Genomic DNA, 24449 nt, shown 5'->3' on the forward strand with positions numbered 1-24449 from the left:
TAAGTAATAAATAATTGATTCCCAATGCATATTTGAGCTTAAGCTTGAAAAGGAGTTTTCTTTTAGGGATCTCTTAGATAATTTGAATAAAAGATAGAACAATACATTTTAAAGTCTGGATATTTGCCTTCTCTCTGAGGATTTCCTTCCCAATTGTTGCTTACTTTGTATTCCATGCTGGGAATAAAATCAGTGTGCAAAGGACCAAAGTAAACAGAACTTCTCCATCACTTTCTGCAATAGTAGTTACTTGTTCCTTCCAAGGGCCAGGAGATTTATTGCTCGATTTGTATGTAACTCTTTCTAAAACGTGGGGAGTTTTTTGTTTGTTTGTTTTAAACAAGAGTAGCAACTGAAAATTACATGTGTCAAAAAATGCTTGATTTTATTGCCATATTCCAACATTTATTAATGTCTTCCAAGTATCACAAATCTCGGGGTTTGTATTCTATTGTTATATTTAGCGAATAGATTTGTTTCATTTGGAAATGTTTTTCACTTTTGTAATATGATTGTTTAGCTTCTGACTTTTTCAAAGGCCAGTTTTTTGTCAGTGTTAAAATATAAATTAGACCTTAATACCTACATAATTATACTGAATCCTGGAATGATGCATGTTCAGTAAATAAATAGTATTTTGTTATTTGTTGATTTGAGATTTATCTACTTTATAATAGGATGTTCTTTTTTTAAAAAAGATTTTATTTGTATGAGATGGGGGAAGAGGCAGAGGGAAAGAGAGAAACAGACTCCCCACTGAGCAGGGAGTCTGACATCAGACTCAGTCCCAGGACCCTGAGATCAAGACCTGAGCTGAAGGCAGACGCTTAGCCAATTGAGCCACCTCACTGTTCCTATAATAGGATGTTCTTAATTTCATCCTAAGTACATTATATAAAACAGTGGCACCAAAGTTCATGTTTTCTTAAAGCAAAAAGGTAAACTGATATTTTACGCTGCTCAAGTAATCTAATACTGTTATTTGCTGGAAATAATATAAAAACTGATCCAATTTTAAGTTGAAACATTCACCAAAAACTGCAAATAAATTAGAATATTTCTTATTTTAAATTTCAAAAAAATCCTTTAATAAACTATCTTTAAAAACTGACTTAAGGGGGCACCTGGGTGGCTCAGTCGTTAAGCGTCTGCCTTCGGCTCAGTTCATGATCCCAGGGTCCTGGGATCAAGTCCCGCATCAGGTTCCCTGCTCAGCAGGAAGCCTGCTTCTCCCTCTCCCACTCCCCCAGTTTGTGTTCCCTCTCTTGCTGTGTCTCTCTCAGTCAAATAAATAAATAAAATATTTAAAAAACCTGACTTAAGTATAAATACATATAGATCCACAGTAATGCTTTTAACAGAGAAGAAAACAATGCATTTTAGGTTGGGTAGTATTTCATCTTAAAGTAAATAAAATTATTCTTTGTAGTCTATTTTATCAAGATTCCATTTTGTCTTATTATCTATATACTTTCTAGTTCTTTGTTGCTAGATCACATAATAGGTCAAATAAGTATTGGAGGCAAAATTAATAAATGTAAAATAAATCATAGTATTTCAGCCTATGTTGAACAATTAATTACCCTTTTATTGTCTTTCATATAACATTGCAAATACAGTAAAGTTATCAATTAGTATTTTGCCAATGGAAAAATAAATTTACCCATATACGAAGTTGCTATTTTAGGAAAGACATAATCCTATATCCTCTACAACAAACTGTTTTGGAGTCACTGGGTGGCTCAGTCAGTTAAGTGTCCAACTCTTGGTTTCATCTCAGGTCATGATCTCACAGTTGTAGGACTGAGCCCTGCATCAGGCTGTGCACTCAGTGCAGAGTCTGCTTCAGATTCTCTCTCCAACTCTCTCTCTCAAATAAATAAAATAAAATCTTTAAAAAAAACTGTGCTGGGAAGAATTATTCAGTAAGATTCAGAATTTTAGTATATTTTCTAAAATTGTTATCTAAGAAAAATTTGAATAATGATTCCTATTTCCATATAATGGGAAAAAAAAATAGAATCAACCTCACTTGCCCACCTGCCTAACATACGGGAACATATGGAAATCTAAATAGAATTATAAGAGGTAATCCTCATAGGCATATATTTCTTTTAAATCTCCAAAAGAGCACTCCTAAGGGGAAAATCCATAGTAAATAAGTCAATTTCAACCATTAGTTTCACAGACTTGCTTAAACTGCTAATAAACTCTATCCTCTCGTGAGCTCAAAAACATTCTGATTTTAATTCAAGGTTGAGCTGTAAAATCTATATTAGTCTTGGTCTTTAAAGGTATTTCTATTTCTGTTTATTTCGAAGTTGACATTGGGAATATTTGAACCAGGTTTTCTTAATTTGGACCTGGACTTGACTCAAATACATATAGGATGCAGGCAGATAACAAATGAAGGAAGCAGCTGATTGTAACAAATAAACAAACCTGAGTAATTTCCATAAAAATAATAACTGATTCTTGGTCGGTGAATCTGTATTGTGAATATGAACAAAAGTTGGAGGAATAAGAAAAAATGAAGAAACATCCTTCTTGAAGGGAATAGCACAGTTGACTATATTACAGGGTGATGTTGATTCAGTGTTGTTACATCTAAATCAGAAATCTAATTTTTTATAGATATTATAGGAAACTGTCCAACTTTTAACTGTCAGAAACTAACTCAATTTAAAAATACAGGGGGGAAAAAAACCCAACAACAACAAAAATCCAACACCACCACCACCACCAATGGTCAATCAAAACCCATCTGCCTGATCGATTAAAAACCTGAGGGCCAACAATGCTCAGCTTCTTGTCCCAATTAACTAAAAATTCGGCTTCCTCTGATCCCTAAAGTCCTTCTTCTAGATACAATGATCTTTCTATGGAATGAGTTGTAGTTTATGTACCCCATTTCCTGAAGATGCTCATTAGAAAGAGATGAGTATAGCCAATGCCCAACTCTCTGGGAGCATTCTTCAAAATGAATCAGATTAAGGTCAGAAACCTTACCACACTGGATGATGGAAACACTGCTGGTGGCCTCACCCATACTGGGCTGTAACATGCTTTCTTCCCTTTCTTAAATCTTTAGGGATGGTTTCTCCCTTCTTCCACACTGATCTTGGGTGACAGCAGTTCTTTCCTTTTGACACAATTAGTAATAGCCTGAAGGAAGAAGCCAGGCACAGGCATGCAGATAAATAAAAATGATATAGTCTTAAAGTTTTGTATAACTTAATGGAAAATATTTTCCAACAGAGTAGATAGCAAAACAGTTAAGCCCCTCAATAATTTTCTCTGACAGGGCAATCTGTTGTAGATTTTGCTATGAGATTTATGTTTGCTTTGTTCATTTGGTTTCCCCTTATCTAGAGATACAGATCATATGGGTCAATTTGGTGGGATCTACACATTATGAACTAGTTTATTTGAAGCCCTTTCTGAAGAGAAAAGAAAATAAAGAAAATATGCAAAATACCTCCTTCTCTGCCACTACTTAGAACCATGAATATTTTATGTTCTGAAAGGATGTTCTAATTTCAGATTTCAAGTTCTGACTTTGTCACAGTAACTCCCATTCAAAAGCATGTAAGTGTTTTATTTACATTAAATATTCAGTACATAACATGAATATCTTTCTACGTCAATAGGTATTGCAAATGTAAGAGTAGTTTTGCTTTGCCAGGTGCCAAGTACCCTTAACTACACAATCATCATACCAGAGGTCTATTTGATAAAATGTGCTACAAAATCTGAAAATTGCTGATAGAATTCTTCTGGGCCTTCTGGCTTCTTCTTCTTCTTCTTTTTTTTTTTTTTTTGAGAGAGAGAGCACAAGAGCATAGTTTGGGGTGGGGAAGGGCAGAGAGAGAGGGAGAGAGAATCTTAAGCAGGCTCCACACCCACTGTGAACCCAATGTGGGGGGCTTGATCTCAAGACCCTGAGATCATGACCTGAGCTGAAATCAAGAGTCAGAGGCTTAACTGAGCCACTCAGTCACCCCTGGCTTTTTGCTTTTTGCTTTGCTTAACATACTAAGGAACATGTATATCTTGCTGGTATACTCACTTCATGGCCTAAGAAACCATATACTCTTAATGGAATAAAATCCTAGACTCTTAGTCTTCATATGAAATGTTCTTAGAAAATGAATCCACTACTCATTTGACTCTATAGCATGGTGTGATTTTTTTTTTTTTTTTTTTTAGCATGGTGTGATTTTACACCCTGAAGTCATGTTATGAGACTAGGTGCTCAGATTGCTAACCAAGGAATCAACAGGCTAACCAGACTCTTTGGCTATCTTCCTGAACATATGTCTCTCAGAGGGAACATTTTTTCTGAGGTCTAAAATACTCTGTTAGTTTCTGAATAGCTTTATTAAAACCTCTATTATCTCCTGTTCCTCTGAGCATGGAAAACATATCCTGGAGGTCAGGCCCCCTGAAGGGGTGACTTTTTGTAAGACAACTGTAGAAATAAATGCAGTCACAAGCAGTTTTAACATCTCCATTTAGATCATATTTGAACAACCCTTAATCCCATCTTGGACCAAAGTAGTTGAATCCACAGGAAGGTTAAACAGTCATTTGAAATTACACATAGTAACTGATGTAGGTAAATCTACACGATTCTCCTCAAATTAATATCAAGTGTCTGCTTCAGATAACTATGTGTAAAACCATTCTTTATGACACCATATTTAAATCATTTTTATTAACATGCTTCTAAATGGAACATCATAATATTACTTACTCTTCATCTCAAAATTTTTATGAATACTCTATTAGGTACATAAATTTTCCTGTACCCCAATAAGATGCAAAAAATATAGCAGCACATTCATTTTCTATTGAGCAATTGAAGAAAATGTGTTAAGGCTATAGCTGAATTTATATTTTTTCAGAGTTAATATGTGAGGATATTACTCATACTTAGCTGACAGTGGACTACATACAAAAGGTGATTTGAATCAAAAGAGATCTGAGACAAATCTTTCAGAAATTTTACCAGTCTCTTCATTAAAAGGAATTAGAAATTAAAATTGGAACTACAAGTAAGCTTGTGGGTGATATAGGTTCTAAAATTATGCTTACACTCTCTGAGGGAAGGTTTGTATAGTCGCTGCACTGATCAGATCCCCCCTCTAGGACTGATGGACTTAATGCACCCAGCTTCTACACAGCTGCCTCTGCCTTGCCCCAGACCATGCCTCCTTCCCAGGGGCTGCAGCAACCGCTGACTGGCTGATGCATATGAAGGCCGAGCTTCTTCACCTGTCAGAGTGCTTAACCTCCTCCTCAGAGTCTTTCAAGTGATGCTGATCTGCAATACTACTCTCTACCTAGAACCACACCCAGAGCAAATACATGGGTGCTCAGTAAACATTCACTGAATGAAGTATAATGAAGGTAAACTGTACGTGGAGTAGTCCTCAGGCTCTGAATTATTTTCATTTTGTTCTCGAAGAGTTTAAAAGATTTCAGATACATAATAGAATATGGTGTAATAGGATTAATTTTAATCAAAATATTTCTACTCTCTTTTCTCTTGAAGTTTTCGGTAAAGAGATTTATCCCTTGATAATAATGAAGTGAGAAAGTCTGAGCACCTCAGTCACACTCAGGAATAAAACAATTAAACATAAAAATATGGTTAATTCTCCTTCTAGTTACCATTAGAACTTAAGATTAAGTTATACTTAAGAAGAGAGAGATCCTACGTGCAAGTAATTCCAGATTTAAAGCCTGTGTATCAAAATGCTCATTCATTATTTAGCAGTGATCCTTGAAAATTTTTGAAATGATGGCCAACTTCAGTTAATCATATTAACTTTGTGAAAATAAAGCATGCTTATTTTTTTTAATGAAACAGTTTAAATTTGAGGTTGAACATTTATTTTGTGAAATTATTGATGTCTCATAAAACTTCCTGTTCTGGAAGGAAATTTTCTGAAAGTAAAAGATGAACCTCCAGGTGTAACATCTGTTCCCGTGAATATAATAACAACCTCATTCAGCAAAAACAGCTGCAGCAACTGCCAGGTCTTCTCTCTGGAGGAAACCACCCTGGGGGAAAAAAAAGACCTTGTAGAATTACCATGGGATAACACTGAGCAGAAATGTTAACCTGTTCAATAAGTCGGTGCATGTGTGGCAAAAGTTAGAGTTTTATTTTGTTTCTTGACATTTACAGATAACTTAAGTAATATTAATTTTTTCTGATTAAACATTAAAATAACCTATGGAAAATTTTATATTAATGATGTGTGTGCTCTTATTGTATTTTTATCATTCTTTCCTTTGTGCAATATTGTTCCCAAAACTGCTTTTTACCATGGCTTTCAGATACAGAGAATAACATATTCATTACTACTAAGTTATATTTACAATAATATAAAATGCAACATATTTAGTAATGGAAATTTTGTATATTAGGCAACATGGAAGAATTACTAGACATACTGTGTATTGTAGGTTCTGCATGGATCTGTAATTGAAAGTTTTGTAGCATGGGGCAAAGACATCTAATATTTGTGCACATCTAATTGTCCTTTCCTTCTAGATGAATGAGGGGATTACATTCCCATGCTCTTTTGAAATTAGATCAAGACATGTGACTATTTCTCATACTGTGTTTTGAGCAAAAAGAACCTGTATCACCTGCAGAACAAAGCATTTAATTGATGGCTTGAGACCATGCAGTGCTCCTTTTCCTGCTGCATTGACCAAAGATACCACACACTGCAGATAGTGCAGCAACAGGATGGCAAAGCCTCTGCCAACCTAGAATTGTGAGAAGCCACATGGAGGATAAGTAGCCTGGGAAGACTTTCAGACCCACAAAAGCCTTTGACAAATGAGAAATCAATTTTCCTTGTGTTAAATTAGTGGGATATTGTGATTGGGTGTCACCACATCGTAATCTATTCTATCCTGACTTTTGCATGTAGCTAAAATATATTAGCGAGAGGATTATTTAAATTTCACAAGATTGTAACCATATTGTTTTTTAAATATTCATGATTTAATAAATAACCCAAAGACACCTTTCCTAAGAACAGGGCTGTTTGGTTTTGAAAAAAACAGGATCATTGTAGTTGCCCTTACAGATTAAGTTATTCTTAATTTAATGTTACCCCTATCAAACAGTACAGGTATTTCATATGCTAAAAGTCAGGGTTGCTGGAGTGGTGGGGGGTGGGAGGGATGGGGTGGCTGGGTGATAGACATGGGGGAGGGTATGTGCTATGGTGAACGCTGTGAATTGTGTAAGACTATTGAATCACAGACCTGTACCTCTGAAACAAATAATACATTATATGTTTAAAAAAAAAAAGAAGATAGTAGGAAGGGAAAGATGAAGGGGGGGAAATCGGAGGGGGAAACGAACCATGAGAGACTATGGACTGAGAAACAAACTGAGGGTTCTGGAGGGGAGGAGGGTGGGGGGATGGGTTAGCCTGGTGATGGGTATTAAAGAGGGCACGTTCTGCATGGAGCACTGGGTGTTATATGCAAACAATGAATCATGGAACACTACATCAAAAACTAATGATATAATGTATGGTGATTAACATAACATAATAAAATAGAATTAAAAAAGGAAAGTATTTTAAAAAATAACAGTCAAATGTACATCATGAAGAAATTTCATAGGAATATTCTTTTAGCTTTTCTCTTTGTATGTTATAGATAGACACACTTTACTATAATTAGTAATATTTTTGGTTTATCTGCTACTATTTCTTAACTTTGTTAATGCTATCAATTAATATTTGACAATGCTGTCAGTATTCCACAATGTTGATAATTTTATCATTTTATAAGTTTTTTAGGGAAATAACTAAATAGAAGTCATTATCAAATTCTACATATAATTAAGTTAATCAGATCTCATGACCTCTTTTACCCTGTTTCCTAGTCCAGTCAGGACTATTTTCTATTTCCCAACTTTTTACATTATTGCATTTATTCTCATTTTAGATGTTGAAAATTCCAGTTGCACTTTTGTTTACAAAAGGAAACAAATGATAACAAATTTAGTTGACCTGAGATTAGAATAAGCTGCTTCCAGGTAAGAATAGGTGTTTTTTTCCCCCTCCCCCTCCCCCAAATACATGAGTGTAGTCAATGAGACAGAAATTAATGCTATATATATATGTATTTTTTAATAAACTGAAAAAAACTGATATGGTTACTCTAGACCTTATGATGGACTTTTGGAACTATAAATGGAGACTTGTGGTCTGAAGACTTTTTTATGGTTTCAGAAATTATTTATATAAAAATATTGAAATAATATAAAACTAAAATATACAATATGAATTTAAGAAAGTATCTTAATTATAACAAAATAAAGTAACATGTAACTAGGATTATCACAAAAAGCCTTGTATTTATTCTAATAGTGTATCAGGCACAAATCAGGCATATAATATAGCCAAAGAATCATTAAATGGAAGTAATCTGTATGATAATTCCCTATTAATAGTATACCTGAAATAGACAAGTAATAAAGCATGGTTATACTCAAAAGAGAAAATAGGAATGTATGTGTTCTAGAGACATAAGGTAGTAATTGTCAAGTTGGTCTTCATTGCTGAAGAAGTAGGGTTAGAGAAAGCATCATGTGGCCAGGACTATATTTCTTAAATTATTTCAAAACATGTGAATTTCCGGAGATATGATTTGGGTAATATTAGATGGTACATAGCCTGAGATTCAAAGACTACCTGAATCTCATCTTCCAACCGCTTCCTTTCCTATGAGATTTCTGAGGGAGCTATACTAATAAAGTTCTATAAGAGAATGAGGGAAATTTCATCTTATTGTTAAATGGACCAGTGCCTGAAACTGAAATGCAGGGTTCTGATAACATGGAGTTTCAGAAAACTTGCAGAACAAGCCAGTAGGCAAATAGGAGTTGATGCCTCAGTCTTGAGGCAGAATTTCTTCTTCTCCAGGAAACCTGTTTTTGCTCAAAAGGCTTTCAGGTGATTGGACAAAGCCAACCCACAACTCATAGGGTAATCCCCTTTACTTAAAGTCACCTGACTTAGCTTTATCCACATCTATAAAATACCACATAAATATCTCAGTGTTGGATTAAATAACTCACTGGGTTGTATAGCCTAGCCAAATTGATACATAAAACTGTCATATAACCTTCTGACCCAAAATTCAAATCTTGGTAACTTATCACCAGTAGGTTAGAAACTCAGTGTAAGGACCTAAAGCAATTGTTTAACTGGGAGTGTTTAAAAAGGAAGAGGTAAATATGATTAAGCTGTTCCTGGATCTGAACCTAAAGCAGGAATGAAGGAGAATTTCAACAACTCTGAACATGAACACAATTTTTGCAATCATGGGATTCTGTCTTTTCACAAGTGTGACACATTTTAAACTTTGCAAATTGACCAAGCAGATAGCAACGTATCCTGCCTTAGAGAGAAGAAGGGAGGATGGAGTGAAGAGAGTTGGACAAGGGTGGAGGTTTTCTTTTCCCTCCACAAACCCTTGAGTAAATCCACTTAAAAAAAATGTCAGAAGTTGTTGGTGCACTGTCCAAATCCCATTGGCACTCACCATTCCTGATTGCCTACTAAGGAAGTCCCAGGCAGTTAACATCACTGGGAACAGTTCTCAAGTAGTGGTGGATAGTTGTGATAAACACCTCAGGTTCTTCTTCTCCATGTAGGACATCTTAGTGGTATATTCTGCCCAATCTCAAAGTTCCCCAGTGAGATCGAGCCCCCGTTTCCCACAGTGATAACTGACCCATACAATCTGTAGTGGTTTCCTGTCTTTGGTGTGTCATCTATATACTCTCCAACTGAAGTCTACTGGGATTACCTCCCAAATAAACCACTTGTAGTAGAATCCTTGACTCAGACTCCACTTCTGGGAGAAGGCATGGATGAGATCTAAATCTAAGATAAATACATATGAAATTCTTCACATCATCTTATTAAAACCTTTGAAAAATCTACAAAAAACTCTCTTATCTCTGTGTAATTCAATATACTTAAAATGTATTTAAGCACAGAACACTTTTTAATACTACCACCTTGACCAACTAGATTCTACGTATTAAACTTTAAGAAATCCTTACCTAGAAAAACATTAAGTGCATTTATCTTTTTTAATGTACTCTACACCCAATGTGGTGCTTGCCTCCCCAAGATCAAGAATTGCATGCTCTACCCACGGAGTCATCCAAGTGCCCCATATTTATCTTTAATCCTTAAGGTTTGTGATTATTAATTTATTTATAAAATGATACATATGTAGCACTTTTCTTATTTACTCATGTAATTGTTGAAATTGTATAGAACTTCGGGATTGATGGATTTATTTATATTTTACATCCCTCTTGTTTTAGGCAAGACACAACATGCAGAAGTCCTACAATTCATAATATTAATACAATATGTTTTAATGCATAAACATGAAACATTATGTGTGGACAAATGCTGTATATAAGTCCAAAGACAAATTAGATACAGATATTTACAAGTCATATCTCAAAGACATAATATCCATTATATAAAAGTTTTATATTAAATCTGTAGAAAGTAAAGGTCAATATCAAAAACAAATAAAACAAAGGGTATGGCAGACTATTAATAGGAAAGAAATTATTTTAAAATGTGAAAAAAAGCTCATCCACATCTTATACTTACATACACATAAACTATAACCAACACTCAGGTGACATTTTCTGCTACTTGAACGGTCAAACTTCAAGAATTGATATTTCACAGTATGATCATACATTTTTTAACAGAATTCTTAACTGGAACAACTACCTTGGAAGATGATTTGGCAATAGCAGTAAAATTCCATTTCTAGGAATGTATTTACAAATAAACTGACTTATGTGAAAAGTCTGTGTAGGAAAATTCACTGAACCATTAATAGAGGATTTAGTAAGTTATAATAATTCTACATTTGAACACTATGTAGTCTTTACAAATAATGAAATAGGACTTTATGGTTGTGATCATTATATGCAAGAGATTGGTATCAATCATTGTTTCTTGAAAAAAGTACTAGAAGACTGAAAAGGGGTAGGAGGAAAACATCTTTTTTTAATTATATATCCATTGTGCCGTTTGGGTTTTCTTCCCATCAGCACTCATTATTTTAGGAGAAAAATTCTACATTTTGCAATCTCATTCTCCCCGTTGATTAGCTGAGAAAAAAAAACTATTTAGTAAAAAAGAAATGTACGTCTCCTTTGGCTTCCTTTTACTATTTTTATTGGCTATATTTCCTTGACCCCATTTGTATATATCAAATATACAAGAAGGAAGGAGGCAGACCGAGTGAGAAATATGAAAATCATATGGCTGTATTTTTCCAGTTAGAATTACTCATGGAACTGGCATGTTTTGAAAGCTAGTTACAACAAGGTACCAGACCCTGTGCTAGGTAGGGGAGAATCAGAGATAACTGACAGGGGACCCTGCCCTCAAGATCTCAAGGTCAATGGCAACTCTTCGGTGTGTAGAGGATCCCAGAAATTAAATAATTTTTTATACTCTTTAATTCAGTTGTACAAAATACACTGAGCTCTTTCTACATGGAAGAGATTATATTAGGTGCTATAAGAATAGTAGTCTACAATATGTACAGAACTAAAATTTATTTCTCTGACAGAAATCTTTGTAACAAATGACTCGGGGTTAGCAGAGTTCCAAACATCGCTATACTTCCTAGTAGGGGAGGTTGTCCCTAGTGAGCTGCGTATTTAGAAACTATCCTTGAAGCAGATAGCCTTAACATAAGGGATTCCCAGAACTGATTTTTTTTTCCCAGAACTGATTTCTAAAACTGTTTGTATTCCAATCGGAACAGGGTTTTCTATAACAAAAATACAACACATTTTAAACGAGAAATTTAAAGCCTTTCAATCCCACAGATAATTTCTTTGTCTTATCTGTCCTGAATATCCCCAAATCTTTGCCATGTTTCCCTTCTTAGGCTCTGCAGAAAACTTTAGTTTTTTTTTTTTTCCTTTTCTTTCATCTTTGCGCTATCATCAAGATCTGCAAAAGGGTCCCAGCACATAATATTTAACACTCTAACTTTGAATTCTTTGTCTTACTGGTCATTGAACATGATTGATTGTGACTGTGAATCCAATGGCCTCGGGTCTACTTACACTTTCGACTCTTTTCTTACCCTTGCTCCTGTAGTTTGAGATTTGGCAGCCGTTACGACACTGCTACATGGAACTTCGATTCTCTGCACAATGATTCTGTTTCTCCTCTCAGCACTTCAGCCTGACAATCATAAATACCTTTTCCAAGATGATCTCCCGGTTGATGCCTCCTACCTCAACGTGTTCCCTTGTATGACGCATTTTTTCCCTGAAAATCAGAACTGAACACAGGGGAGCATTTACCGGGAATTTCTATAATGAGACTATACATCTTCCAATCCAATTCATATATTTGATTTTGAGAATGTATGTAAAAATATTTCCGTACTTTCTTCCTTTTTCCTGTCAAAAGCATTGTTTTCATGTCAGCTGCTATTTGGGGATTTGTTTGTGCACACTATTTTTGACCATCAGTAAAGTTATAAAAACTGTGTAAAACACACACACTATTGTTTATTTTGCTGTAATGTATTTATATTTGTAAAATAGGAATGCTAAGATATAGGTTCCTCTGTCTCTCCTCACTGTAGTTTTCTAAACAAGGTATAAGAGTTTAATCCAAATGAGATTATTGATAGCAAAGTTATTAAATATTTTCTACTGGACATATTTTGAATTTTTATAATTACATAGATTTTGAGCAGCCAAAAGAGGAAGTTACTAAGTACTAACCTAAATTGTCTGTGTTCGTATATAAGACAACACAAGCAATAGGAATTTTAAAAGTACACTGGAATGCTAAACTATTATTCAAAATCATTATGGGTGTAACTAACAAAGAAAGATGTGCAAAGAATTGGAGTTAATGAAACAAATCAATGAGCAACACAAGTACTAGGCAGAAAGCTTCCCCAGACTGTTGGAAGTTAAGAAACTGATTGGGAAGAGTAAGCAAATGCAAGTTAAGATAGAAAATAATGGAGCAAATTTACTGTGTCAAACTGAATAGAATATTTCAGCTAACAACATTGTATTCCTCAAATCTATTCATAGCAGACAGAAGACAAGAGAAAATTGGCTCTCTAAAGTGACAGGGGAGAATTGTATCTTGCGGATAGGGGAAAGAAAATTTGCTAAGCAGTTTATTTTTTGCTACCATCAGAACAGAGAGAGACCCAGATTCCCGAGGCATATTTCTTTGTGTATGTCACTGCCCAGAATCGTTAGCACCACATCCAATCAGAGCTGCCTACCATGACTCAGCCTGACCCTCAACTGCCATCTCAGAAAATATAAACAACTCAGGTAGTGCCCACTTATATTCAGGAGGTATCTCCACTGTTTTCTGGATGAGATATGGAAATAAAAATAGTATGTTTCATTCTAGTTAGTAAACCTGCCAGAAGATATAACAGACTGGCTTGATACTCAAAACTGCTGACGTGAGTATTATCATCCCAGGCTGTTATAGTGTCAGGTAAAAGGAAGAGGAAGAAGATGAAATTTATTTGATCATAAGCTTGTTAATAACTTATTGATATAAATGTTAAAACACAGATGCCTGGACCTACCCTCAGATATTCTGAATCTGTATGTTTGGGTTGGCATAAGAATTTTCCTTTCTAAAAGCTCCCAGGTTTTATCAGTGCTAGCAATCTAAGACTCACACAGATGAGAGCTAGAGAGTTTTCTCCACATCTGTAACAGATGATTGCCAATTTGCTCCCAGTTCCATTCCCTGTCTAACCTCAGCTCTGCTCTGGATCATGGGGACCATATTTCTCAGGCTCCCCTGACTTCTCATTTCTGGGTAAGATTGGTCAACCAAGGTACTCTGGTTGCATAATCACTTCTTTTCTTGCTTCTCTAGACCTGGGGCTGATAGTGGCTTTCTCCTGTTGTGAATCTTTAAATTGCTTTTCCGCCCTCTGTTTGATTTCATAGCTATTCCATCATGAATGTAACCAATTACCAATGTTTGTTAAATATCTTTATGAAAAATCCAAAATTGCTTGTCTTTCCTGGATAGACTCTTACTGAAAAAAATTATTGTAATAGCCCATGAACATAGCATATGCATAGATCATTCAGGATGAGAAATCAAAAAAGTTGGCAAAGCTAAACCTTGGGCTTTGGGATAAACAAAATCACAAAAACTTCTCTATCTATTTCCAAAAGATAGATTGCAAAATATTTCCTATGTTAAAGACCTTTAAAATACCCCTAAAATCTAAGAAATTTCAATCCTCTGGGGGGGTATAAATTTAAATAAATAGAATATAAATTCAAAAAAGCAGTTAACTCCATTGAGACGAAGGAAAGACATTAGAAAGGTTTTCATTTCCTCATCTGGAGCAGGAGGAGAATGAAATATGTAACTTCAACAAATCACTCTGTGTGAGACTTGGGAAGCCACAGTATTGACCTTGGTCAAGCCAAACATCATCAGACCAATGCATCCTTTCAGTTTAAGCCAGATAAATTCCTAGGAGAGAGAGACCAGCTGGGTGCTCCCACAGTACCTTCTTATGCGTTGTTGTTTCTGGTGGCAAAGTGTTTAGGTCAGGGTCATGGACAATGAATAGATTCTTAATATTTAGTGATACAGATGATTGCTCTTTAATATATTTTGCCATTTCAGGGATCAGAGTCACCATAGTACAAGGATACTTAAGATAACCAAACTTCAAGACGGTTGATTTGTAAACCACTGATTTAAATCATTACTAAGTGGTTTCCTGTGAGGAAGAAATTTTCCTGCCTCTGACAATTTTTATGCTTGGTTGGGGGAATGGGAGATGAAGGAAGAACACATGAGAAGCACTTTTTGTTCCAGGCCTTGAAACTATTCCAGTTATATGTTGGAATAAAAATTTGTTACTAAACATGTTAAATTTATGCTTCAAAAGAATAATCAAATGGAATAAGACTAAGGAAGAATTACCATCACCTTTGAAGTGTTACGTTTGAAACTTGTGACTTGCACAGAAAAACTGGAGGGGTGTTTTCAAACTGGCATGTGGAAATCTGCTTCTATTCCTTTCTGGTGGTTAAGATTTGAAATGGGAACTGTGGATCTGCTACTACTTACATGCCTACTGGATAGAGGAGGCCGGCTTACAGTGGGAAAAACTGAACCCAGCGTGTTAGAAAATGGAGTAATGAGAGTGGCTTGCATGTGTTGGGAAAGGGGATGGGGTGGAATGCTAATTTTAGCAGTGTTCCATTCCCTAGGTCCAGTTGCTCCAGAAATCCTTGTTCTTCCCATAGTTACATGAGCTTTAGTGCAAATGATTTTTTTTTTTTTTTACCAAAACTGGTTTGAGTGTTTTCTTTCATTTGTAATCAAAGATACCTATTGAGGACATAGACATGATATTAATATTATGCATAAATGATTTTCACTGAGGACAGGACAAATTTTTATCAGATATTATGATACTAATTAAAGTTGGACATCCCTAAAAAATCAGGGGAGGATGAGTGAATCCCTGAAGACAGGAGAAAGAAAAAAAAGAAAGAGAGAATTCCTCTCTCTACAGAGAGAATTCTCTAACCACCTTCTGCTAGCTTTGAACTCAGAAGGGAAACAGCTTTACCAGCAGGTCCCAGGGACACAGCACTAACCCATAAACAATGGGGTAAATTATATTCTATATTTAATGTCCTTGTACTATTTTAGCAAAGTTTTTAAAAATCAGCAACTTTGTTTATCCTTGCTTTGGCAAGCAACAGGAGGGACTACCATCTATATTTTGCAATGAATTGAGGGAGGAGATGACAGAAGCAGAGGTGGAAGTGAATTCCTCACATGTCCAGTGCAAAAATAGGACAAGCCACAAATAAGATGCATAAGCATCACTTGTTTCTCAACTTCTACTTTCTTTTATTGTCCTCAGGAAGCAGATTTATTTCCTACCATTCATTCCCTCTGTAGCTACATTCTGCCCTTCCTTCCTCATACATCATTCCCTTTTTCACCCAGGATTTAGCTCCAGCCATTCTGAAGTTAGTTTCTTGACTGTATGATGCCTTCTCACCTAAGCCTGCTCATGCTCTTCCTTCTCCCTAAACACTCTTTAACCTCAGTCTGATGATTTCCTACTTGATCTTTTAAGCACAGTTTTTAATATAATTTCTCAAGTATTTCTCATTAGATTAGCAATAAACCCTTGTAAAGGACTACTCTCATAACCCCTGTACTTTCTTTGTCAAACCATCATACACTGTTGTTATAACATATTTACCTACATCTCTAGGCTATCCTCAAAGATTTTGTCTTATTGTCTGACTTCTGATCCTGTCTCCTGATTTGTCTTATTGTCTGATCCTGTCTCCAGGATCATGACCTGAGTGGAAAGCAGATGCTTAACCAACTGAGCCACCCAGGTGCCCCCTCTATCGGATCTTTAAAACACTGAATATGGGTGCCCATATATACCATACCAAAAAATTTTTTTTCATAAACTTTCAACTTGGCTATTTTATTTGAAATTTGCAATATCAATTGTATAGTCAATTTAGTATTATTTACCCTTTCTTATCACTCTTACATACACACTTTCATGAAAATTATAATTTTCAGTTTAATACAGTAAAATCAATTTGTCTAAAGTCCACAAATGAGAAATGATTAAAAATACTTTAGAGATATTTTATAATATTTCATTTCAAAGTAAAGAACATGTTTTAAGGATTTCAGTGGTAGCAGATATTTCAAATTCTTTGCAGAAATTAACCGTGGGTTCTCTTTCTACCTAGAAATAAAGAAATTTCTCTATGTACATTCACACACTATTCTTTCTCTCTCTGAGACCTGAGGTGGGGACAATACTACTTTCCTTTATCTAATCCTGGATTATTGACCATCTCAAATACTCAGATTCTTGTAAGTATTCTAGAGTAAGTAAACTAACATGGCAGTTGAAATTTTAATGTTAAGTGCAGTATAGTTGTGTGTTCATGAAATTAGAGTATCATCCATCCTATATTACCTTCTTTCCTCCCCTTGATTATGTCAGTAATCAGCAAATATATACTGAGCATCTTCTAAGTGTAGGACACCATGTGACGTGATGGGAACTGGAAAAGTATAAAGTTCCCTGGGAGATTCAGGCATATAACTGCACTATTATTGGGGCACAGAAAAAGCACACCTGCCTCACCCTGAGGTGTTAGGGGAGGGTTCTTTGAAGATTTAAGACTTCAACTAAGTCATAACTGTGAAGAGGGAAATAATTATAGTCAAAAATAAAAATAGGAATGAGAGTGGGGACATTTTAGCAGAGAGAACCATAATGAAGGTTTAGAAACTAAACATAACAGAGTTTTCAGTGAATTAAAAGTAGTTTTATGTGTCTGGGGAATAAAGTGTGGGCCAGGAATGGTGAGAAATAGGGATATAGAGCTTGGCATGACCTAGCATGTTTTCCTGAGAACCTTGGATTTTATCCTGTAGATAGTGAGGGAAGCAGAGAGGTGTTGGAAGATTTTAAGCAGTATTATGAAATAACTACATTGCATTTTAGAGAAATCATTCTGCATGCAAGAGTATTGTGACACTGTAGGCAAGGAAACATATAAAAGGGAAACTTGAATTTAAAAAAAAATCTTAAAAAAATATAGATAGAGGTGAATTAGTACCTTCAAAATATCAAAATTAAATCCACAGAAAACTTCTTAACAATGCGTTCCTTAAGACAGTGCTGAGGCAGAGTAAATGGTCACCTATAATTCTATACCCAACTAAAGCTTTATCAAAGAGGAGAAATAAAAATAATTTTAGACAAAGACAAAGAGAGTTTATGTTTCACATGTCATTAGTAAAATAATTTCTTTCTTTTTTTTTTTTAAAGATTTTATTTATTTATTTGACAGAGAGAGAGAGAGAGAGAGAGCACAAGTAGGCAGAGTGGCAGGCAGAGGGAGAGGGAGAAACAGGCTCTCCGCTGAGCAGGGAGCTGGATGTGGGGCTCGATTCCAGGACTCCAGGATCATGACCTGAGCCGAAGGCAGCCGCTTAACGGACTGAGCCACCCAGGCGCCCCCAGTAAAATAATTTCTAAGGGATATATTTTTGCAAAAAGAAATGTGAACCAGAGAAATACAGTAGGTTAAAGAAATACAAAACAAAATAAAAATTTGTGGTGGGCAAATATAGATATATTTATAATATATGTGCATGTAATTAAACATAGGCCATATCAGAAAAACATTTCTTATATATGAAAATCTGGAACTAAATTTCAAAAAAAAAAGAAAGAAAGAAAAATAAAAGGTAATGGTGACTGCATAAAAGGACTGAGATCTTGCCATTTGCAATGACGTGGATGGAACTGGAGGGTATTATGTTGAGCGAAATAAGTCAATCAGAGAAAGACATGTATCATATGACCTCACTGATATGAGGAATTCTTAATCTCAGGAAACAAACTGAGGGTTGCTGGAGTAGGGGGGGTAGGAGGGATGGGGTGGCTGGGTGATAGACATTGGGTAGGGTATGTGCTATGGTGAGTGCTGTGAATTGTGCAAGACTATTGAGTCGCAGATCTGTACTTCTGAAACAAATAATGCAATATATGTTAAGAAAAAAAAAAGAAGAAGAAGAAGATAGCAGGAGGGGAAAAATGAAGGGAGGGAAATCAGAGGGGGAGACAAACCATGAGAGATGATGGACTCCGAAAAACAAACTGGGTATTCTAGAGGGGAGGGGGGTAGGAGGATGGGGTAGCCTGGTGATGGGTATTAAAGAGGGCACATTCTGCGTGGAGCACTGGGTGTTATGCACAAACAATGAATCATGGAACACTACATCAAAAACTAATGATGTAATGTATGGTGATTAACATAACAATAATTAAAAAAAATAAAAAGAATTAATGAACTAGAAGGCAGCTATGAAGAAATTTTCTAAAAAGAAGCACAGAAAAAATAGAAAATATAGAAAGCAGTTAAGAGACATGTAAGACAGAATAAAAAGAATATCTATGTCTTATAGGAATTCCAAAAATAAGTAAATAAAGTGTTGTTTGAAAAAAAAAAGGTAATGGTGAGGGCGGGTTCAGTGAGGATTTAAAATATGCTAAGGTTTTTATCATGTTTAAGAAGATGATAAAGATTCTAAATACAGCTAAAGTTATGTTTTAAAAATACATACTATATTGAGTCATTTTCTCTAAACTCTCATGTCATGTCTACTTACCAACCGTTTCCTCCTTGTTCCTCACAATTAGTATTAAAGATTTACCTTTGTTGTTTCTTTTAAGTTCTACTGGTAAAAATGATCAACAGAGGAAGCCAAAAGTGGTTGTGCAAATAGAACATATAAAGTGTGGTACTCAACTTATGTTCTTGGTAGGATGAAGCTTCCTTAATGTTTTTAATAACATGGCCCGTCTAGAGGTCTTCTCCAGAATTTAAAGAGCCAGTTCACACACTATTCCAGTCACAAATGATACAGCTCATCTAGTGGTTGTGGTTATATGGCAGAACATAACAATAGCTCATTCTCCAGTATGCTTAGAAATGCTGCTTCTACTTATTTAAAATAAGTAGAAGTAAACTGGCAGAGTCAGTGGGCTTTGGAATAGGTAGAGTTTGAAGAGGCTTAAGAAGATGAGGAGGCCCTGTCTGCGGAAGGACTCTCCTCCCCATTGGCTCTGAAATCATTAATGTTCATGATAAATACCTGATGGAAAATTACTGCCCCTTTTGAAAAGATAATCTAATTTTTAACAAAAGTTTGATATTTTATTAAATACTAACCTCAGAAATATAATTATATTTCCAAAAGAAATGTATCACGGCTACTGGGAAGACATAATCTATAAGAAAGTATTGAGTTTAGTAAGCCTGTGACTTCAAATGCCTCAGTAATACATATGATCATATGTAACATTAGAGACAAAATATGGTTTCTCTGTATTAATGTCTTTGGCTATTCAAACATTCTCACATATAGTAAGGAATTATATTTTTGTCATAAGTTTATTTAAAATGTGTTCCTTACAAACTCCCCAAGGAAATGGTCTCTGTTCTGGATAGCTTCTTCCCTCCTGGTTCTTACAATGCTTTTCTTTCAATCCAATCTTCTGGGGGCATTTTTGCAGTTAATCTAAATTATTAGAGCCTTTTTTTTTTTCTGTGACAGAAACACTTAAAAGGTAGCTTTTCATTTACTTGAAGAGTCCCATGCAGGTTTTCTTTGTAATTTATACTTCAGAGACAATTCTTCCTCCTCTACACAAAGTCTGAGCCACAGAAGGATCCCAGGGTAATTGTATATTGTTACTTGCTCTGGCTCACTGAAGGTCAGGAAATTTTAACTACCAAGAAGGAAGACTGAGTATGACATGCTTAAATTTCAACATTGTTAAAATAAAATACTTTTTTAGCAGATAATGTCTAAAAGTGCTTCACTGGATTGTTTTGTTTTGTTTTGTTTACCATTAAATTGAGAGAGTTTTGAGTTTTTATTCAAGCTATTCACTTTGTATCTTTAGATTAATACGCTGTGTCAGAAGTGAGCGAGTCGTGGGTGTCTGTGGAAATTACATGAGCACTCAAGTGGATCCTAAGGGGACCCAGGGACAACTGTGTCAGTTCAAGTTGCCTTCGGTGTCCCCTTGGCGATGTTCCCTTTTTCTCCCCCCAGCAATCCTTCCTCTTTCTCTCATTACCTCTTCCTGATCACAAAGATATTAGTTATATCTTACTAGCATCGACTCATTTCATGTCTTTATTTAAGGAACGACTGTATATAATTCCCTGTTTAATGATTTTAAAATGTTATCACACAAATAGGAGATTTGAAATAAGATAGCCACTACCATGCAGTGTGGAGAGGACCCATACTTTGCAGGCAGATTGGAGCCAGAATTTTCCCTTATACTGTTTATAAGATGTGTGACCTTTATCAAATAACGTAACATTTCTGAGACTCACTTTCTTCATCTGTGAAGTAGGATTCATAAAAACACCTCAGAGAAGTGTGCTGGTTGGAGATAATAAAGCAACTAGTGCATGACAAGCATTTGGTCCATGTTAGTTTCTTTTCCTTTCTCCTTTTTTCATCTTTCTTTTTTAAATGGAATCAAAACAGTATTACTTCTCTTTAAACAAAATATCTTTAAACAGATAAAAATTAAGACTAGCCCTAGAAAAAATATCTTATGACACATATTTTGACTTTAGAGCCCTCACATCCTAGGAACTTCAGTTTCAAGCCTCTTCCTTTATGCAAGCCCCCGGTAGCCTCCCGCTTACTCCTTTTTCTCCTATCCAAACCAGTTCTTAGGAAATGATCTGCTAATTTCATGTACTCATAGTTGAAAATGACTCATGTGATTAAATACTCCCAGAAAAATGTGCATTTTAGCAGAGCTCAACATTTTACAGCGAATGCATGTTCCCCTGGTAGTAAAAGTTGGGGAAACTAGTAATGGGCAGCAGATGAGAATCTATTTGCTTTTTAATCTGGAATCTCTATGGGTGTCATTCGTATTAAATGACATAAACCTCTGCCCTTTGTACCTTCCCCGTGCTGATTGAGACTGTGAACATTTTACTCTGAGAAGAAAGATGGCAGTGGTTATGTGCATGCCCTCATGAAGCAACAAAGCCACATAATAAGGTATTTGACTGATTTGGGAATTAAGCATTATAGAGCCACACTTGTGGAAGGGCATTTTCGCTTACTGTCCTGAATCATTCACGTATCTTCAAGGAAGCTGAATTGTTTAAAATTCTCTGTGACTTTGACCTCTGATTCATCACATTTCAATATATTCTATCCTATATTCTAATTTATTTCCAGATTTCCTCATACTTTGTTTCTATCTTTAACATTTAAGTCTGCCATCTGCTTAATTTGTTTTGCTGTGCAGGATTTAGTTGGAAGCACAGTGAAAATAAAGCACTTATGGTGAATAGCTTTTATTTTGCAAGTAACAAAAAAAAAGGGTCTATGCAGCACATAGTTGAACACACTTAAACAGCAAATGCAAGAAGAGGGTCAGAGACACCATTTGCTTAAATGTGCTGAGGGTAGTATTTATGTGCATATTTGGGAGATGGGATGTGAAGACGGAAGAACAAGTGGAACAGAAAATAGAGGTAATTCTACTCTTCCTGTTACAGAGGTAGAACTTGTATAAACGTGGCCTGTGCACACTCATTCATTTTTTAGGTGCAAACAGCATGTTCCTCTGTGTTAGCATGACTTACAAAGTGGCATGTGGCCCTTCCACTAAAAATGTCCTTCCTCATATAACCAGGCTCATTGTTAGTCTGGCCCAAAATGGACTTGAGTCAATTCACTCATGCACTACACAATGCTTTACTCATGTCTACAGCGAGTAAGTGGATTTATAAAAGGGTTAGGTGCCTGGATTCCTATCTAGGCTGTCTAGGTTTGAATTCCAACTTTGCCATTTAAGTGCTATGTAACCTGAACACATCATAAGCACCCGATGATTCATTAATGCCATTGCTAAGCTAATGAAGATTATAGTAGTTCCTATATCATAGTTCCTGGAACTCAATTTTTTGAGCTATTTATGCCAAGTATAAGAAGCCATTGAAGCTATTTTCCTCTATTTCTTTGAATGATTATTCTTTTTTCTGATAAATTAACTTATTATTTTTTTAGGTAGAGAATTGTCTGTTATGGTCACTGTTAAGTGGAGATTTATTTTGTAGGACTGGAATATGTATGAAGAATATATCTCACTAGTCTTTTTTTTTTAAGAGTTGAATATATTACATTAATCATTTGCCTCATGAGGAGGCCAACAAAGGTGGCAGATAATATAATATGGGTGTGCTAGTTGGGACCAAAATACAGTTTAAACTGGAGGATTAGGGAGAAATATAGCAAGGGGATGGAATACTTTGATTATTCAGGCCTGGGTTCTAGGCTCAGTTCTGGGGAAGAGAGTAGACTAAAGAAAGCACAAGGAGAGGTAAGGTTGGCCTCACAAAAACACCTGGATTGAGTAGGATTACTAAGTAATGTAGGCAAATTCATTCTTGATGGAAGGGAATATAGATAGAAAAAATAAACGTCCATTAGTATTACCTCAGAGTAGTCCACATACTTCTTTTTATACATATACTTTTAAAAAGTGCCAGTACAGACATAACGCAAGTACTTCCACATAATGCTGAAAAGGCATTTACCTTTTCCCTAAAGGTTGACAACCCAAAGTTTTATTCAGTTTCTGCACCCAGTTCCAAAGTCAGGATCCTTGGGTGATCAAGGTACTCTTGTTCAACCTGGATGTTATGCTACATAAATTTGTAGTATGATTCTTCATGATAAATCTAAAAAGCCCCAGGTATTAAGTCCAAAATGAAGTAAATAGAATGGGGTAAACACAGTAAATAAACATTTTCATATGAAAAAGGACAAAAGAATGAATAACGTACAGTGGAGCTGGATCACATACCACTCCTGCTGGACAGAGGACTTTGTTCTTTGCCAGTTGAAGAAACCTAGCTCTCTCTTTCCTCTTACAGGATGTCCCCTGACCATTTTCCTCCATCACTGCAGCTGAGAAGATTATTGGAGTGGTCCATTTTGGATGCAGCACTGCTTTGGCAGACAACTTCCTAAACTCAGAGATATTTGAATTGTTGTAGACATTGAAAAGTCGCCAGGGTTAAAGTTTCTCTAACAAAATACTGCCCTTAAGACCTTAGCTGCCTTTGTTTGACTGTTCCCTGCTTCCTCCCTGGACTGGTAACCAGTATCCATACTTAATGAGTTGCATCTTAAATCTAAATTTGATTCTGATAGTTTCTGGAGGTTATTTATTTATTTATTTATTTTTAATTTGACTACAATTGACACACAATGTTACATTAGTTTCAGGTGTACAACATCGTTTTCAACTTCCCTGTATGTTAGTTTCTGTCTCTTAGCAACCCATGTCAGTGTTTCTGCCATGAACAATGAGACCGATAATCTGTCCTGGCTGCATGAAGAGTATATAATTCTTAACAGTAGGGTTCCTATTTTCTTCTTCACTCTGGAAGTACATAATGGGTGTTTGGGTCTGGCCCTGCCTTTACAGTTTTGATATTTTGTTCAATATATAGTTTTGACATTTTGTATTACTTTTGATTTATTCAAATATTACTTGTCTTTATTGCCAAGGTTTTCTAATGCCCTTTTATGTGATCCAAATATATCCAAATCCCCTTGAATGGAAATACTTCTCTCAAGAGTGACAAAATTATGGGAGAAACTCTGGTTAGCATGGCTTGGGTCATGTGCCCTTCTCTGAAATGATCACTATGTCTAAGAAGACAGTATAACCTGATGGAGTTCTCTGATTGG

Source organism: Eumetopias jubatus, unplaced genomic scaffold (genome assembly GCF_037043125.1).
Source record: "Eumetopias jubatus isolate StellerSeaLion01/CBP00866 unplaced genomic scaffold, mEumJub1_p1.0 scaffold_6, whole genome shotgun sequence".
In the NCBI taxonomy this organism is placed as follows: domain Eukaryota; kingdom Metazoa; phylum Chordata; class Mammalia; order Carnivora; family Otariidae; genus Eumetopias; species Eumetopias jubatus.